The sequence below is a fragment of the Sceloporus occidentalis genome, unplaced genomic scaffold (assembly GCF_023333645.1).
Source record: "Sceloporus occidentalis isolate IW3139 unplaced genomic scaffold, rSceOcc1.0.p SCAF_4, whole genome shotgun sequence".
Classification (NCBI taxonomy): Eukaryota; Metazoa; Chordata; class Lepidosauria; order Squamata; family Phrynosomatidae; genus Sceloporus; species Sceloporus occidentalis.
The window spans coordinates 129,343,001-129,362,448 of NW_028316984.1; the positions used below are offsets into that span (position 1 = coordinate 129,343,001).

Here is a 19,448-nt window from a genome sequence, read left to right on the forward strand (position 1 = left end):
GAATCCATTGCTCTGTGTTCTAGTCTCTAGAGCAACTGAAAACAAACTTATTCTATCCAATATGACATCCATTCAAATATTTAAACATGGTTATCATGTCATCTCTTAATCTTCTGTTCCCCAGACTAAACATACGCAGCTCCTTTGTCACTCCTCATAAGGCAGACTGTTTACCATTTTGGTTGCCCTTCTCTGTGCATGCTCCAGCTTGTCAATATTCCTCTTGAATTATGGTGTCCAGAACTGGACACAGTAATCCAGATGAGGTCAGACCAAAGCAGACTAGAGTGGCACCATTATAGCAATAGTATGTACATTTCTATACCTCTTATCAGTGAACTAGCACTCTCTAAGCAGTCTACGATCTGTAAGCTAATTGCTAATTGCCCCCAACAAGCTGGGTACTCATTTTACTGACCTATGAAAGGATGGAAGGCTGAGTTAACCATGGACCCCCTAGGATCGAACTCACAACCTTGTGGCTGTAGTACTGGCATTTAACCACAGTGTCACTAGGGCTCCCTCTATCCATTATTTCCCTTTATCTAGACAATACATTTTTATTGATGTAGCCTAGGATCATGTTGGCTTTTTAAGCTACCACATTACACTGTTAACTCACGTTCAGTGTGTGGTCTACTAATATTCTTCTAACCCTTTCAGAGCCACATCCTAGAGCTGTGCATTTCAAACCCCCCCCCCAAGAAATTCATTTTGCTAGTTTTAATAATAATAAAAAATAATAAAAAATTTATTTTTATACCGCCCTTCCGTAGATCAGGGCGGTGTACAACATGTTAAAAACACATACAATAAGTGCAATACAATATTAAAACAAATTAAAAACTTAGTCAGCCAGCCATCTTGCTGGCAGAAGAGGGAGGAGGCCATCAGGGGCTTTTAAACAGGGAATGCCGATCGAAATAAGAAGGTCTTCAAGTCCCTTCTAAACTGAGCCAGAGAGGTAGCCGAGCGGAGCTCTGTGGGCAGCGTGTTCCAAAGGGCCGGGGCAGCGATGGAATACGTCCTCCTTGACGTGGAGGTAAGTCTGGCCCCTGAAACCCTAAGTAATTGCTGCCCAGATGTTCTGAGGGTGCGGGGCGGAATGTATGGGGAGAGGCGGTCCTTCAAGTATCCTGGGCCCAAGCCATGTAGGGCTTTATAGGTCATCACCAACACCTTATACTGTGCCCGGAAGCGAATTGGCAGCCAGTGCAAGTTTTTAAACACAGGTGTAATGTGGCTGGCCCTGGAAGTACCAGTGACCAACCTGGCTGCCATATTCTGGACCAGCTGTAGCTTCCGAGTATGGTATGAGGGTTGCCCCATGTAGAGCGCATTGCAGAAATCCAATCTAGAGGTTACCAGAGCGTGTACCACCGTTTCAAGATCCCTCTGGGCTAGGTATGGGCGCAGCTGGCGAATAAGCCGAAGCTGATAACAAGTGCTCTTGACCGTTGCATTCACCTGAGATGTAAGGTGAAGCGACGAGTCAAGAAGCACGCCCAGACTGCGCACGGAGTCCCTCACATGAAGCGTGATCCCGTTCAGGACAGGTGGAACCACCGCCATTCCTGGACCAGGGGAACCTATCACAAGTACCTCCGTTTTCTCTGGATTCAGTCTGAGTCGGTTTTCCCTCATCCAGCCCATTACTGACTCCAGACAGGCCACGAGAGGAGAGACGCCATCCTCAGTCACTGCGTCAGTCGGAGACATAGAGAAGACTATTTGGGTGTCATCAGCGTACTGATAACCCCGCGCCCCATGTCTCCGGATGATCTCTCCCAGCGGTTTCATGTAAATGTTAAATAGCATGGGAGACAGAATGGCTCCTTGAGGGACACCGGTTATGAGGGCCATCTCATCGGAGCACACGTCTCCCAGCTGCACCATCTGGAACCTCCCAGAGAGGTAGGACCGGAACCACTGGAGCGCAGTGCCCCCGATTCCCACCTCTGCCAGGCGCTCCAGAAGGATACCATGGTCTATGGTATCGAAAGCCGCTGAGATGTCCAAGAGCACCAACAGGGACACGCTTCCCCTGTCGATGCCCAGACGGAGATCATCGACCAAGGCGACCATGGCCGTCTCAACCCCGTAACCCGCCCGAAAGCCAGTTTGAAATGGGTCCAGATAATCCGTTTCATCCAAGACCGACTGAAGCTGGATTGCAACCGCCCTCTCGATCACCTTCCCCAAAAATGGCAGCAGCGAGACTGGCCTGTAATTATTATGTACCAGGGGGTCGAGGGAGGGCTTTTTTAATAAAGGTTTTACAAGGTTTTGTTAAACTGGATCGGTTTGAGTTGGTAAGTACCGATGATGTGGACAAGATCCTCGGAAGTGTTCGGAAGACAACCTGTTCTCTCGATCCCTGTCCCTCGTGGCTAGCAGCCCAGGGGGGACCGGCTGTGACTTCTTTGTTACGCCGGATTATTAATACATCCTTGAGGAATGGGCAATTTCCATCAGATCTTAAATTGGCCATTGTAAAAGCTTTATTAAAAAAGCCCTCCCTCGACCCCCTGGTACATAATAATTATCGGCCAGTTTCACTGCTGCCATTTTTGGGGAAGGTGATCGAGAGGGCGGTTGCACTCCAGCTTCAGGCGGTCTTGGATGATACGGATTATCTGGACCCATTTCAAACTGGCTTTCGGGCGGGGTACGGGGTTGAGACGGCCATGGTCGCCTTGGTCGATGATCTCCGTCTGGGCATCGACAGGGGAAGCGTGTCCCTGTTGGTGCTCTTGGACATCTCAGCAGCTTTCGATACCATAGACCATGGTATCCTTCTGGGGCATCCAGCAGAGGTAGGAGTCGGTGGCACTGCGCTCCAGTGGTTCCGCTCCTATCTCTCTGGAAGGTCCCAGATGGTGCAGCTGGGAGACGTGTGCTCCGATGAGAGGGCCCTTAAAACTGGGGTCCCTCAAGGAGCCATTCTGTCTCCCATGCTATTTAACATTTACATGAAACCGCTGGGAGAGATCATCCGGAGACATGGGGCGCGGGGTTATCAGTACGCTGATGACACCCAAATAGTTTTCTCTATGTCTCCGACTGATGCAGTGACTGGGGATGGCGTCTCTCCTCTCGTGGCCTGTCTGGAGTCAGTAATGGGCTGGATGAGGGAAAACCGACTCAAGCTGAATCCAGAGAAAACGGAGGTACTCGTGATAGGTTCTCCTGGTCCAGGAATGGCGGTGGTTCCACCTGTCCTGAACGGGGTCACGCTCCCTGTGAAGGACTCCGTGCGCAGTCTGGGGGTGCTTCTTGACTCGTCCCTTCGCCTGACTGCTCAGGTGAATGCGACGGTCAAGAGCACCTGTCATCAGCTTCGGCTTATTCGCCAGCTGCGCCCATACCTGGCCCAGAGGGACCTTGAAACTGTGGAACATGCTCTGGTAACCTCGAGACTGTACTTCTGCAATGTACTCTACATGGGGCAACCCTTATACCAAACCCGGAAGCTACAAATGGTGCAGAACATGGCAGCCAGGCTGGTCACTGGCACTACCAGGGCCAGCCATATAACACCGGTATTAAAAGATCTCCATTGGTTGCCCATTCGCTTCCGGGCGCAATATAAGGTGTTGGTGATGACCTATAAAGCCCTAAATGGCTTGGGCCCAGGATACCTGAAGGACCGCCTCTCCCCATACATTCCGCCCCGCACCCTCAGAACATCTGGGCAGCAATTACTTAGGGTTCCCGGGGCGAGATTTGTCTCCACTACTAGGAGGACATTCTCCATCGCCGCCCCGGCCCTTTGGAACACACTGCCCATAGAGCTCCGCTCAGCCACCTCCCTGGCCCAATTTAGATGGGACTTAAAGACCTTCCTGTTTGGGATCGCATTCCCTGATTAAAGTCCTCTAGGCCTCCTCCCTCCACACTGGCAAGGGATTGGCTAATCCAGGGCTTTTCTCTCTTTGTTTTTATTGATTTATTGTATGGATTTTACTGCGTATGTATTGTTTTAATTTGTTGTAAACCGCCCTGATCTGATGGAAGGGCGGTATATAAATAAAAATTTTATTATTATTATTTTATTTTTACAATGGCCAATTTTAAATCAGTTGGAAATTGCCCTTCCCTCAAAGATGTGTTAATAATCCGGCGTAACAATAAAGTTACCGCCGGTCCCCCCTGGGCCGCTAGCCATGAGGGACAGGGATCGAGAGAGCAGGTTGTCTTCCGAACACTTCCGAGGATCTTGTCCACATCATCGGTACTTACCAACTCAAACTGATCCAGTTTAATAGAGTCCACGGAGGCTCTGGATGCCTCTAACCTAGGTTCTGCTCTAAGGCCGGCGTTAAGACCTTCGCTTATCGAGAGGTTTTATCCACGAAGAAGTTGTTAAATTGGTCACAGCAGGCCTTGGAAGGTTCCAGGATCTGGTTCGGGGCGGGAGGGAGCTGAGTTAGCTCCCTGACCACCCTGAACAATTCTGCTGGACGCGACTCCGCGGACGCAACACGAGCACCATAGAACGAGTTCTTAGCTGCTCGTATCGCCTCTCCGTAGTCCTCCAAAAGGTGGTCTAGGAGAGTCTTGTCGGATAAGCACTGGTGTTTCCGCCAGCGATGCTGTAGTCGTCGCAGAACCCGCTTCCTCTCCCGGAGATCTTCCGTATACCAAGGCTTACGTTTGGAAGCAGGACTGAGAGGACGCTTGGGAGCGATACTGTGTATAGCCCTAAAGAGACCGGTATTCCAGGTACCAGTCAGGGCATCAACAGAGTCGCCGTCACTTCCAACCATGTACCCCTCTAGGGCTTCCTGGAACCTTTTGGGTTCCATCAGCCTTCGAGGGTGGACCATTCTAATAGGTCCACCACCCCCGGGGGGGATCTGGGTAGAGACCTTGATTTTTGCCTCCACAAGGAAATGATCCGTCCATGACAGGGGGGAAATACTAGTTATTTCCGCCCACGGATTTTCCGCATCCGAACAAAAGACCAAATCGAGCATATTACCCACGCAATGCGTTGGACCCAGTATCAGCTGGGACAGGCCCATGGCCGCCATGATATCCATGAATTCCCGAGCCACACCGGATGGAACATAGCTGGCTGTGAGGGAGATGTTAGTCGCCCAGGACAAGTAGCCTGGGCGTCTCCAACATCAACTCCGCGACCAGCTGTGTCAGCTCATTAAGGGAGTCCGCCAGTGCACGGGGTGGCCAATACACTAACAGAATCCCTAGACTATCCCTAGCCTTAAGGGTCAGGTAAATACACTCGATATAGGAAGTCTGTCGGATGTGGTTCCTAGTGAAAGACAAGGTGTTCCTATGTATCAAGGCCACACACACCCCCGCCCACCTAACCTGGGCTGGTCCTTCACCGAGAACCCAGCAGGAAGGGCCTGTGCCCACACAGCATCCCCCTCAGGCCCTAGCCAGGTCTCGGTAATGCAAGCCAGGTCGCAGTTGGTATCCTCCAATAGATCATGGAGGATGTGGGACTTGTTGTTAATCGACCTGCCATTGCACAGGAGCAGCGACAGGGTTTGTGGCACGGTTGGAGTGACCCTCAGGTCTCTAAAGTTGGGAGGGGGACAGGAAGGAGAGATAGATATTACCCATCGATCCCGCCTTCCCCTGTAACCAAGTCCCTTCTCCCACCGCCATACCTCCCCCTGCCCCACACTACCTCAATAGGAGCTCCGCTCATACTGATGTTATCCCCCACCTCCCCAGTCCAGATTTCTAATCTGTGAAGTTCATTTTGAATTCTGATTCTGTCCTCTGGGGTATTAGTTACTTCTCCTAATTTGGCATCATGCCTGCTATTCCATCATCCAAGTGACTTCTAAAGATGCCCAGGACAGAACCCTGTGGCACCTCACTGGTCACTCTCCAGGATGAAGAGGAACCATTGGTGAGCACCCTTTGGGTTCAATCTGTCAAATAACTACAAATCCACCTAACAGTAGTATCACCTAGCTGACATTTGATCTTTTTTTTTTTTTTTTTTTTTTTGCCAGGATGCATCATGAAGGCCCTTGTCAAAGACCATATTTAAATCAAGATGCACTACATGCACAGCATTCCTTTCATTTACCAAGCTTGAAACTCTGTTTTAAAAAAATAGACAAGATTAGTCTGGTATGACTTGTTTTTGAGAAACCCATGATGACGTTTAGTGATCATGACATTCATTTATAATCACAGTCAGTTTAATGAGCTGCTCTAGAATCTTTCCTGCTACTGATGTCAAGGTCACTGGGCAGTAATTATTTGGGTCCCCTTGTGTTTCTTTTTGAAGATGGGGGACAACATTTCCCCTCCTCCAGTCTGCCTGGACCTCTAGTCAACACGGAATAATAGACATGGAGCCCTTTCACACTATGCTATTATAGCACCATGATTCCACTTTAAGTGCCATAAAAACATTATATAGAATCCTAGGATTTGTAGTTTGAGGAAGCTCAAGAGCTTGGCTTAGAATAATTAATACTCATTCCTAAACTGCAAATTCCACAAGATGGAATCCTGGGAGTCAATGTGGAGTCATAGCTGTGTAATGTGAAAGGGACCATGGTTTAGATGCTCTTTGCATTTAATAATCTGCATATATCAGGGCTTTGAAAAATTAATTCAACAATATGAAAATAATGAAAATAATGAAAGATTAAATATTTGGAAGAGGTTAGTTACCGTTAAAAATTGTTTGACAGTTGAATGGACTGCCTTGAAAGGTGCACTCTCCATTTTTGGAGGTCTTGGAGGCTGGATGGTCATTTTTCAGGAGTACTTTAGTTATGTTTTCCTGTATGGCAGAAGGTTGGACTAGATTGCCCTTGCAGATCCTTTCATTCTAGGTTTCTTTTATTCTATGTGCATGCTTTTAAAATTCCTCTAGAAACAAAGCAGCACTCTATCACTCAAACCACTACATCACTCTGAATCTGGGAAGGCAAAATACCTGGTGACAAAATACCAGAAAACATTATTTCAAATGTATGTCTGGTGGTAGAGCATTCCAAAGTCATGATACTACCATGAAAAAAAGCCTCTGTCTCAAATCACCACTCCATATACTTCCCCTAGTATTTAGGCAATGTGAGGAATCTCTGCAGAGCAGAGCATGGTCAGTGTGATATAAAGAAATGTCTCTTTCTTAATTTCCTGGACTTGTCACATTTGGGCTTTGAATTCTTATGAATACCTTGAATTCAGTCTGAAAACAACTAAGCAACAAGCATCATTTTCTCAGTATCATTTCTATTTCTCCCACTCCTCCCTCCCTCCCTTCATTTCTTTTGTTCTTATAAATCAGAGATTGGCATAGTTTTGTAGTCCCCAAAGCCTCCAGCACCCCTTTTTAAATTTTTAATTCAGGGGCAATTTTTGTCACAAACCACACAGAAAGCCCTTTAAACATGTGCAAACATGGAAAACTATCACCATCTTACCTCTACAAGCACCTCAGAACCCCATACTATCCTCCCCAAAACACATCCATTTCCTTTGCAGGCCCATCAAAATGATGACATAAAGGGATGTAATGGCCCTGGTCCCCACATAATAATTCCTGCCATAAATGGATTAGGAAAGGCTCGACATTTTTTTAAAGAAACGGTTATATGTCTCCACAAGTCTAAAACTTTTTCTGCAAAGCATGTTTTTGTGCCACTTTTTAAAAAGTTGCTGTTATTAAGTACCTGTGTTCCTCATCCAGATGCTGGTGTTCTCTTTTGCAATTGCAATATGGCATCCAGGCTGTAGTGGCAAACTCCAGATTGAATCTGAGTATCAGTTGAGAAAATTGCCCTACATTGTCCTTTCATGCATAAACCTTGAGGAATGAACAGACATTGCTTTCAAGGTGCATTAAGAAAACAGAGACATAGAAGAGTATATGCATTGTAGCTGTGCCACACTGGAAGGCAAAGCTTTCACAGCATTCTGCTTTCAGAATTGCTCCAGTGAATGGCATACTAATCAAAAGAAAGGGAGACCTTTCTAGCCATTTTCTATGCCTGACACTATTCTCCTAAGGGCCATGTGTTTCATCATTTTCATATTTAGATTTGCTAATACTTTCCCAAAGTGATGGATGTATCATCTCAACAAGCACAGCACTATTCTCTGGGGCTTTAGTCACAGTTGTCAATTGGAACGATTTAGGCTCTGCTGTAGCTTAAAGATATCTGTATACATATACACCCCACAATTTTATTTCCCCAGGGGATACCCAACCTTGTCATAAGTCATTATTTTGTTCACATTATTATTATGAAAAAGAAGAGCTTCTCACTCATTCCTTTTCTTTGGTTTAATATTTATAGGTCACATTCATCTTAGAGGGCAATTTGCCTAGAATGCACAATGACAATCTCATAAGTGTTTATTTTGAATTTGCCCCAGACAGGAAGGAACTGGCAAAACCACCTCTGAGTATTCCTTACCTAAGAAAAGCCTATGGGGTCACCATACGTGAACAAATGACTTGAAGGCATACACACACAGAGGGAACAATGAGGCAGTTACATGGGGAAATGTATTTTTGTCTTTTACCCACCTCATCACTATGTGACTACATGTTTGCAGAAATTTGTAGTTTTCAACCTTTAATTCTTCAGAAACACTGATTATTTTTTTAAAAAGTTTATTTAGAGAATCAATATAGTATTTTTAAAAAAAGAACAAATCATTCATTCATTCATTTCTATGAATTGCTTGCATGGCTAGGAAATACAAAAATAGTTGAAATACATAAAAGTTGTTACAAAAATAATTAAAATACACACATTCAATGACTACAGAATATATAAAAAGCAGTATAAAATCATATGGAGGAGATAAAAATCAGACTAAAACTAAAACAAATCATCAGTGCCTAGATGAATAAAAGGGCATTGCCTGGCAGCAAGGACCATTTCATACTACACAATCATTGCATTATGTCTCCACTTTAACTTCCATGGCTTCATACTATGGAATATGACGTTTATAGTTTAGGGAGGTACTAGCTGTGAATTCTATATGCTCCTTCCTAAAATGCAACTCCCAAGCCTATATAGGATGTTGCCATGGTAGATTAAAGTGGAATTATAGTAATATAACTGTGTAGTGAAAAAGGACGCTGGTGAGTTAGTATCTCTAGTGTTATGGCAGGAATTGTTCCCAGAATTATTCCCCTACCATTCTCATGCAATTTAATGGAGAAGAAATTGATTTCTGATTTCTTTTCAAGTGAGAAGTAATATTTCAGTGAAATTATTGTGGGCGGTGAGCATGCTTCTTGTGCTTACTTGAGTTAGATACTTCTTGCGAATACATGTAGCCCTATTCAGGTTATTATAATAATGCATGAGAAGAAGTACACTATCTGGCTCCTTCCATCATCAGTCTTTATTCAATTTGCCTAGAATACACAATAACAGTCTCATAAGTGTTTATTTAGAGTGAACAGAGCTATCTGGAATAAAAAGCACCTGCTATGCATGAAGACTTGATATGATCAGGTATGCTAATTCATAGGGCTCCATGCTTGTGTGGAGAGTCTCTATGTGTAACAGAAGCTCTCTTCCCTGTAGGCAAAATGACAAGGGAACTAGCACCCCACTAGTCATTTCTCTCTGGGATGAAAAGGAGCCATTGCTGGGCACTCTTTGGGCTTGGCCATTCAACCAATTACAAATATACCAGTTACAAATGACAAACAATTACAAATCCAACAGGTGCATCGTCTAGCCCACATTTTACTAGCTTGTTTGCCAGAATATTGTGGAGGACTTTGTCAAAGGCCTTACTGAAATCAAGATATGCTACATGCACAGCATTCCCTTCACCTACCAATCTGGTAATTTTATATAAAAAAAGAGATCAGATTAGTCTGGAATGACTTTTTTTCCCCCAGAAACCCATGTTGACATTTTGTGATTATGGCATTCCTTTCTAAATGCTTACAGATCCCCTGTTTAATGAGCTGCTCTGGAATCTTTCCTGGTATTGATGTCAGGCTAACTGGGCAATAATTGGTTGGGTCCTTTTTTTTATCCCTTTTTGAAGACAGGGACTATGTTTGCCCTCCTGGGACTTCTCCTGTTCTCCAGGAGTTCTCAAATATCATTGCCAGTGGCTCTGATATTACTTCTGCCAGTTCTTTTAATACCCTTGGATGTAGTTCATTTGGTTCCAGAGATATAAATTCATATGGATTAACCAAGTATTCCTGTATTACCTCTTTACTTATTCTGTGCTGCTTTTCCCCTATTCTGTCCTCTGCTCCATTTTCCTCAGGTTGAGCACTCTTTTTCTTGTGTGAGAAGACTGAAACCAAGAAGGTGTTTAGTAGTTCTACCTTTTCTCTGTCTCCTGTTAGCATTTCACCATCTTCTCCACACAGTGGCCTTACCATTGTCTTCTTCCTTTTCCTATGGACATACCCCCAAAAGCCCTTTATATTGGTCTTAACCTCTCTTGGATGCCTGAGCTCATTCTGAGCTTTAGCTTTTCTGACTGTCCCCCTACAGATGCTAGGTATTTGTATGAATTCCTCTTTGGTGATTTCCTCCTTTTTCCATTTCTCATAGATAGATTTTCTCACCCTCCAACATAAAGGAGATGACTGGTACTGGAGCAGCAGAAAGCAGGTATCAGAGAAAGACCCTCTCTGTATCTCTGTATCTATCAAAAAGTGAAGGAAACTCTTCCTAAATTGGCGGTTGCCCCCCAAAAGTGAAGGGAACCCCTCTATAGGGAAAAATATGAGCTCAGTGTTGTTTTATAGAAGATTTAAATAATAAAAACATGCACTTGCAAAGGGCAGAGGTGGTCCTTTCTGCACTGATAATGATTCTGTGATAGTCTGGGCAGGAGACAACAAGGGGATATGTACACAAGATAAAAGCCAGTTAATTATAGGGTTGATTAACCTCTCTGGAAGCTGCACAATACCTTACCAAAAATAGGGGGAAGGTTACCAGTCTGAGCCAGTTTGACAAATCTCCATAGGTAGAGAAGATAGTTAAGTACTGATTGCTTTCAACAATGAAACCATATTCTCCTCAGCAGGAAGGGGTGTTGGGAGTTAATTTCCAGTTTGCGCTTTAGCATAAGGCTTGACTTTGTTTTCCAAGATTGGCAAGGGTATGATTAAAAACATGAAAAAACATAAATACATTTCAAAGCGTGAATTTGTGCATAAAAATAATTAAACAACCTATAGAGTTAAATTAACTAAAAGAAAAAAACTATTTGAAAAAATCAGGAAAACAACATACCATTAAAAGCCCATCATAGTCAGTTTCTAAAACTCTTGGAGGAAGCCTCCCTGTAAAGGTTTTCCAGAGTCTGTGCACAGTCACTGAGAAGGCCCTCTCCCTTGTTTCCATCAAACATCTCTGGGAAGGTAATGGGACAGACTAAATGCCCCCTCTGACGATTTTACGGCTCAAATAGGCTCATACAGGAAAACAGTCCTTCAAATAACCTGCATTTTGTAAGTAATAACTAAGGTCCAAAACACAATGTAGAAATAATCCAGTTTGAAAGCACTTTAACTGCCCTGGCTCAGTGCTAGGGAATCCTGGGAATTACAGTTTATTGTGACACCAGAGCTCTCTGACAGAGAAGACTCAACGTCTCACAAAACTGCAATTCCCAGAACTGCCTAGCATTGAGCCAGGACAGTTAAAGCAGTCTCAAACCGGATTATTTTCTGCAGTGTGTTTTGGACTTAATACTTCAGACTGTGCCCATAAATGTACCCCAAGCCAGTGGAGTTGTTGCAACAAGTCCCACTGATAAGCAAGCCACTAGCTGCCATTGCTCTGAAGTAAATATAGTAAGTTCAGTGAAATTTAGTTCAGAATAAGTGTACAAAGAACTTGCTCCATATATAGCTCAAGATAAATACTGTTAGAACCATTGAGAGTTAGTGAGATATGCTGTTCATGGTTACTATCTTTCTGAATTCCTGAAAATTTGCTTTTCTGCTGCTGACAGTATGATATGGAACTTGACTCACCACCTTCCCTTGATCATTGGATATTATTCTTCTATGTAGTTTCACACACAATTGCTTCCATGTTCTTTTTTTCAAGCAGAACTAACCTGTAGTTTCTGCAGGGCCAGACTCAGATGTTTTTTCTGCCTGGGGCACAACTGCAACTGTTCCCCTGGCAAGTCAAGGTGCACTGACCCTGATGCAAAGCAATTTATTGTGGTATTTGAGTCATGCAATTCTACAAGAGCCTCACCCCTTCTTCCTAGCAGTTTAAAAAAAACACTGTAATGATAAATTGAATAACTCAGAAAGTTCTGCCCTTGCAAGACACCCAAGATCAACTGCCTGAGGCACTGTCAACTGCCTCACTGTCACTGTGCACTGAATATGCATTCTAATTGAAGCAGCTTTCACATTTGTTTTTCAAAGGGGAGATCTGGTGATGGTTGGGATGTAGGATCTGTAGAAAACCTTGATATCATGAAACGATAACCTTTGTCTTTCAGCTAAAAACCAAAGTCTTTTCTAACTAGGTCCTGCCATGCCCCCTTTCTTGTCCTGTACATAAAAGTTTTGTTAAGTGTCATCACACATGTGAATCATACACTGTTGTGTCTCCATTTGAGTTTATCACACTCCTTACGTTGCACTCTGCTCACATCGCGTAAACGTCACCAATCTGCGACAGGAGCATTCTGGTGCGATTGTGGATGGCGCAACGCTTCCATTTTCATCATGGAAGCATTATTGTAAGTGTTTAAAAAGGGGACCTTTTTTAAAAATGGATTAAATTGTTATTTAAAAAGGACCCTTTTAAAAACATTTACGATAACTCTTCCATGACGAAAACGGAAACATTGCACCATCCACAGTCCCACCAGGAGGCTCCTGTTGCAGATCGGTGAAGTTTACGTGACGGGAACAGAGTGGAAGGTAAGGAGCATAATAAATTCCATTATCTAACCCAATAATTAGATAGTCAGGTAGCAGGAAAAGCATGACTGTGCAAGTAACCATGCACACAAGACATAATCCTTGGGAAAAGTTATTTTTCTGGACTGTTGCTCCCTGAATCTCCCAGCTGTCACTGGTTACGTTGGTTGGAATATTCAGGAAGTAATAGTCCAAGAGAGTAATTTTTTCTGAGTTGTTCACTTGGCCAGCTTGGCCTCTACCAAAATCTGACTCTAATTGCATTCTGTTTGCCCATCCCAGTCTTAAGAACTTCCTATCCTTTTTTATTTTATTGTATTTACAAAGTTTGGCCATCAGTCCTGAAAAACACAAAAACTAAGACTCAACACATGCAAATGAATATCATCAACAGTCAGGGGCTTTCCTCGCAGACAATGGATTGCTAATTAAATAGACACACATATCCTCCCGTATATCCTCCCACCCTGAGGCCTTCCTATACAACAACAGACCAAAGGAGGCAACATCTTTTGAGGAAAGTGGCTAGTAAAGGTGAAATCTCTGTTCCATACAAACTTCAATCTTTTAACTCCAAACAAACCTCCAAGCCAAACAAACCTCCAAGCCCTGCAAACTACCACATAGGTTTTAGAAGAAACAAGTAACAACAAATTTGGGAATTTTTGGAATTTGGATAATCAAATTAACTCCTGTTGACGAGAAATACTGTGATTGTAGTAACCTTAAGGGAGAGTGACTGTGAAATAAATTAAAGAGACAGTAGTCTCAGTTTCCATCAAATTCAGCATAGGAAAAGATCTGTTCTCCAACACTCTGTATCTTATTACTCTGTGCTATATATAATACCAACATAGTTAAGACACAAAACCAAGATAAAAACAGGAAAGCGCCTTCAAAAATTTTTTAACATAATTCCACAAAAGCTTCTAAAGTATTAAAGGACTATTTTCCATCACTCAAGGAGAGTAATCCAGAAAATCAGATGGCCAACTGCAGAACAAACAACCTGAAACCAGTTCTAATAGATTTACTAGTTTTAGTGAACAAGAAAACGAAACAGTACAACTTATTGCACAAAACTCACTGGAAACCAGTGCTCTGAGTTCCTAGGAATTAAGCAATTCTGTGACATCCAATTCTGTTATCCCAGATTTGAATATAAAAGCAAATGCAACTGATGAAGCCAATGGAGCTCAATACTTCAGAGGACAATTTACAGATGTACACTATTTTGAGAGATCATTGCTTTATGACTAGCACACTGACAGACAAGATTTTTGGAAATTTGAACAAGCTAGAGCAAAATATTTCTGGACTTCAGTCTACACTATTTGTAATTTGTGAATTAATTCGGGTGGGTATACTAACTGCTGATCCCCCCCACTGAGATTAAGGATAAGAATGAGAGTAAATATGTTCCAGCAGATTCAACCAATCCTAAAGCTGATGTCCCCAATGATAACACTGAACCTAACATAAATTGCTTGCCTTCAGAAGGGCCAGATAAGGTTCTGGAGTACTCCTTGCAACTCTACAGAAAATACAACTGCTTGTTTTAACTCACCATTCCACAAAGAAACTGGAGAAGGAAAAAAAAAACTACAGTTCAGTGAACAAGCAACAGAGTTTGAGGACCTCTTATCCACTCCACCTGAGTCCTCTCTGATTACCTTAGATGAATACTCTGAGACTTGCCAACTGATTCTATTGACCCTCACACAGTATACACCATACTAAGACAAGACTCCAGGATAGTGAGGACTAACCCTACAAACCATCATCTTAAAACATCTACTCCTATTTCTCACCTTGGGGTTCTAATAATAATGAGGAATTTGCTATCCTAACCATTCATAACTGGCAAGTGAAAGACGAGTATGGCTTTCCCCTCAACAGAAGAACTTTACTCCAAAACCTGAGAGAAATAACACAGATTCCACTGTGGTGGCAGGAGACTGAGTTTCACAATGTTTTTTTTTTTTTTTTTTTGTCTCAAAAGGCCTTAAAGGAACAGTTTAACTTAGTATTGACAATGTTAGAACCAGCAGGGAAATCAGGAATAAAATATTGCTCTCACAGAATCATGAACTGTTAATTCAAAATGGCTCTATAATTCCTAAACTCTTACTCTCTTTACTCTCTAAGAATACTAGAGTTCTACATGAATAAAATAGTTCTACAAGTTCCAAAATTAACTGGATGGATAAAAATGACAATTTTAAGGAGATGATAATAGGAACTTATATAACTCCCAGGGAAAAAACACGAATCACAAACTATATTTACCACACTATAAAATTAAATCAAGGGTTCCAAAATCTCGACACTACTCACACAACTCTATAAGAGGGACATGGTAAAACTCCTAATCAAACAGGAATTTCTCATTTCACAAAGATGCAATTGACTCAGTTTACTCTAGAGCTAGGATTCCCAGACATGAAGTTACTAATGAAAAACAAATTCTAACCATAATGCCCCTTTGTACAGACTATCAAGAGAAATACTGACTATCTACTCACAGCAACAATCAAAGTAGCCTTGCAATAGTGTCTTGGAATACTGCTGCTAAATGCCAAAAAGGAATATAAAACACTCATAAAAAATTAAAATTAAAATTTTTAAAAAAAAACCTTATTTCAGGAGCAAATATGAACAGAAGTAGCCCAAGCACTAGAAGTGAAAGGTTTTGTTTTTACTGGTACATTGTAAACACCCAAGTGAAATCATGTGGAATCATAGCAGTTTCAACTATTCCTCATGAAACATGGCTGAACCATTTTTACACAATCTTCAATATGTCCAAGAGCAAAAGTAAGGAACAGACACTAAACTATGAACTAAACTCATTAGATCTTTGGCATTAATGCAAGTAGTTGAAAAAACAGATAATATATGTTTGCAATGGGGTAAAGCTATTGGAAAATATGGAATCTTGGAGAAGTGTTCAAGGAGAATATAAGCTGGTAGGCGGCTCTACTGTGCCAAAGGTTCAATTACATTAACCAGACCGGCATTATCCCTAAGGGATGGAAGCAAAGTATCAATGTCCCCATTCATAAAAAGGGGGACTAGTCACAACCATTAAACTACCACCCTATTAGCTTGATTGAAATTGTAGCCAAAGTTTATGCCAGATATCTGCTAGATAAGCTTGAACAATGGGCAACAGAAAACAACATCTTCAATGAAGAACAGTCTGGATTCAGGAAAGAGTATTCTTCTCTTGATAATTGCTTTGTTTTAAACCATCTGATCACTAAATATACACTCCAACAAAAAGGATACCTCTATGCTGTCTTTGTAGATCTAAATGCTGCCTTCAACTTCATAGATCACACATTGCTTTGGGAAAAACTCTTGAAGACCAATGTAGACCTTCAGTTACTTTGGCCCGGTATAGCCAGGCCTCGTGGCACATCTTGATGATGTGCTAGGGTTGCCTCAGGCATCTCTTACAGACACCCCGCAATCCTAGCATTTCTTCCGTATGTCAAAATGGAGGCGCCCTGTACGGATGCCTAGTGTCCGCATGTCATGGCACCATAATGACATTGCGAGTGCACCATTGGTGCACTGCGGCGTCATTATGGCGCTGCAAAAAGAACCCGCTTTTTGTGGATTCTTTTTGCTCCGCAAGGAAGCCGCACGGTTTGTCTGCTGTGGCTTCCTCGCAGAGCAAACCAGGGGAGTCTCTACTGGGTATTTAGTTAAGATGCTGCACACTGAAACATACTTAAAGATGAGAACTCCCACAGAAAGAGCATATACTGAATCCATACCAGCTAAAAGAGGTGTAAAACAAGGCTGTGTTCTAGCCCCTTTCCTCTTTATGTTTTACATGAATGACATAGTCCAACACATGAAAGAGAAGAAATTCTTTTCCCCAAACATTTGTGGTAGGAAGATATCTTTGCTTATGTATACCGATGATAAGGTCCTTCTATCCTATACCCAAATTAGGCTCAGAAGATTTTTAGTGAACTTCAGCTCCTACTGCCAAGATAATAAACTATCGACTATGAGAAAATTAAAGTTGTAGTATTCAGAGAAAGAATCAAGAAGCATATTGGCACATTGGGGGGGGGGGGGGGGGAGAGAACAAGTTAAATCCTACCGATATTTGGGCATATTGTTCACTGCTTCTGGAACCTGGCACCCTCACATCAATGCAACCAAAATTAAGGCAGAACAGCTTATTAGAGCCATTCTTAAATTTTGGTACTCTTCAGCTGGAAGACAGGTCCTGCCAATTTGGCAACTCATTAAGAAAAAACTACAACCACAGGTATTATTTGGAGCAGAGATGTTGGGACTCCAGAAGGCGTATGATCTGGAATGTTTACAGAACAAGATTTGAAGAACATTCTGGGGGTTCTAAGGTGAACTCCAGGACAGTTTTTGAGACTGGAAACATGTTCTTATCCTTGTTCCTCAACTGTCTATTCTTATATTTTCAGCTCCTGAAAATCTACTTGCAAAACTTTGTTACAATGAACAACTGACCACTGCCCCCTTAAGAGACAAAATATGGGTGCACAACATACTCACTCTTCTTACCAAATTCGGGTTTTCAGAGGCATTCTTTCACCAAAAAGAGAAAATAAAGTCAAAGAAAAAATTGAAATTCCGGGTGCTTGACAGCTGTCTGCAAGATGATTATGCAGCTCTGGGTAACATTAAGATGATGATTATGCAGCTCTGGGTAACATGGTATAGTTTACTTTAAAAAAAACAACCCATGGATCGGGTTACTATTTGTTTAAAATCGACAAATGCTGCTTAAGGAGGGAATATTCATTAGCCAGATTTCAACTGATGCCTTTATCAGTAGTAGAGGGCAGATTTGCCAAAATATCATACCAATTGTGTTTCTGTCACTGTGATCAAAATGAAATTGTAGATCTTTCTCATTATCTATTTAGATGTCCCTTGTCATCTGAAATTAGGAATAAATTCCTTTCAGGTCCCCTACAAGTTAAAGACTTCTGGGCAGTAAGTCAAAAAATAAATGTTTTAGTTTACAAAAATGAACCCACTATATTTACAAGAGCCACATCTTTCTTATTAACTTTAGCCAAGGCACAGGCCAGTCATGAAGCTACCTTATATGATACAGAATAAACTATGCATTCCTATAATGTTTGAGCGATCTTTGTCATTTAAATTTAAGAAAATTCCAGAACTTAATATGGTTTTAAAACTATGTATATTGTGATATTTTTGTATTTTATTCACTTCCCATTTTCACTATGCCTGTTTGTTTTTTGTTTTTTGTTATTTTTGTGACAACCTATGGTCATGTACAATAAAAGTTTTTTATAGTTATAGTTCAACAACAGACCAAAACAAAGATTAACATGTAAATCACTTCCTCCCAACCAAGGGTCACACAAGACTCCAACTCCATATGCATCAAATCTGTGTGTGAGAGATAGAAAGACAGATGAAGACAAGATGCAGGGTATGTGTGTGCATGTGTGTGTGTGTCTTATTACTGAAGTACAACTCACAGTATTTTCCAGTGGCCATGTTGGCTGGGCAATTCTGAGAGTCATAGGGGATTATCACATGGGAGGCTTATTTACCATGGGTTATTGAAGAAATGGCTGCTCCTCAAATGCTTTGAGGATGAGAGAGGCAAGGGGACGCCTCAATGACAGATCAGAAGCATGACCAGCTATCACACCTTTGTGCTTAAGGAGCATTTTGTCAGTGTTTAACCCATGTAAGCCTGCCGTGTGATAATCCCCATACTCCAAAAGTAGCTTTTCTAGTCTGGATGTGCAAGCAGGTGTACAGTATAAGTAGAAAGTTAAGGTCTCGTTATCCTTCACTAGTTTAGAAACTAGTTTCTTTTCTTGTTCATATTTTCCCTACTCATTAATTTCATTTCTTTAAAAACTTGTAATCATGTTTTGGATTGAGTTCCACATGTTTCTTGAGCCCTCTATTTATCTATTTTTCAATTTCCCTCCATTGTCTTAATTTGTCCACTTCAGACACAGGAGCCCTCCAGATGGGACAAATGTGCTGGAAGGTTTTGGTAACTGTTGGTGTACAAATGACACTCCCATTGTCCCAAACCAATTCCTTGCAATTCTAAGCACCAGATGCAATTTTTTATTCCCTAAAGTGGCCTTTTTAATTACTAGGCACACTAAAACAATATGTTCCTTTCTCTTATCCTAATTTCTTTTTCTTTTGGTTTAATTTTTCTAGGTTTTTAGTGCTACATTGCATCATTGAAATGGCACTTTTGCACTATAACTTGATATTTTTTAAAAAAACATGAAAATTCAAAGAGATGAAAATTTGACCTTCAGACCATAGCACACTCTCAACAGACCTTGCACAGGTTCTAAAGAAAACAAAACGTTGATGAGTCCTAGTTTTTTGTTTTTTGTTTTGTTCTTGTTGTTGTTGTTGTGTATACTTTCAAGTTGTTTTTGATTTATGGTGACCCTAAGGAGAACCTATCATGGCCTTTTCTTATCAAGTTTTGTTCCAAAGAGGTTTGCCATTGCCTTCCCTTGAAGTTGAT

At 42.0% G+C, this 19,448-nt stretch overlaps 1 long non-coding RNA gene across 1 annotated transcript in view; it reads right to left on the minus strand.

Annotated features, from left to right (window-relative positions):
• Positions 1–7,689: 7,689 nt before the first annotated feature.
• Positions 7,690–19,448, minus strand: part of LOC149314601 (uncharacterized) — a 132,332-nt gene continuing 120,573 nt past the window's right edge. Inside the window, exon 4 of the long non-coding RNA XR_016281129.1 lies at positions 7,690–7,810. This is a non-coding gene — a long non-coding RNA (uncharacterized LOC149314601). The remainder of the gene's footprint in view (positions 7,811–19,448) is intronic.